The sequence below is a fragment of the Typopeltis vanoorti genome, chromosome 24, assembly GCF_054136105.1.
Source record: "Typopeltis vanoorti isolate ZY-2024b chromosome 24, IOZ_Tvanoo_1.0, whole genome shotgun sequence".
NCBI classification, from domain to species: Eukaryota; Metazoa; Arthropoda; class Arachnida; order Uropygi; family Thelyphonidae; genus Typopeltis; species Typopeltis vanoorti.
In genome coordinates this window covers 90471354-90472131 of record NC_143572.1, presented here as the reverse complement: position 1 = coordinate 90472131, position 778 = coordinate 90471354, and the positions used below count along the sequence as shown (strand labels likewise).

At 41.8% G+C, this 778-nt stretch overlaps 1 pseudogene; it reads left to right on the top strand.

Annotated features, from left to right (window-relative positions):
- On the top strand, positions 1 to 112 carry LOC150093551 (U2 spliceosomal RNA; annotated as a pseudogene).
- Positions 113 to 778: the final 666 nt, after the last annotated feature.

Here is a 778-nt window from a genome sequence, read left to right as displayed (position 1 = left end):
TCAGCTTCTCGGCCTTTTGGCTAAGATCAAAATGTAGTATCTGTTCTTATCAGCTTGGATATCTGCATCGGTCCCTTATGGGAAACGAGATATTATAAGCTGAAAAACTAATAAAAAGTGTAGTTCCTGTTATTTAACAGTGCTTCTAAGGTCCTTACGACCAAAATCCCCTGACTGGAGCAAAGATAAACATTATTTTCAGATATGATTGAAGTTCTCGCATTGCACGGGTCTTCCAGCTTGTAGCCTTTGACCCCTCTGCACAATACGTGTTAGAGGATATAGCCGGCAGGCTCCACCCGCAACGAGGACCAGTGGTGTCCGTGTGATCTACACAGTTAGGGCCAAAGGTCTACAAAGCTCAGATCAAGTGACACTTCACATATCCCACCATAACCTCTACAGTACCACTGCCTATTATAAAGTTGGACTGCTCTAAACTCTTAGTATCTAGGTCCTGTCTTCTATAAAGCTATTAAGACCAACAAGTAGTATCTGTTCTGACTAAATAAACATCCAATCATGGCAAACCATAAACGTTCTCGAGAACTGACTCTCAGGTACACCTTTAAAAAGTCATTCCAACCAGATATCATTGCGGATGCCTTGGTTGATATAGTTGGAGCGAACAGCATTAGGAATATTAACTGTTGGGACTTTGCATACGGTCTCTATGAAGTCACTACCAACAGTTTTATTTCAAAGAATAAACTTATGGAAACACCTCTAGTTCTAGGAAAAGAAAAGTTCTTCCCCATCACGATTGGCGGCGGTGGGG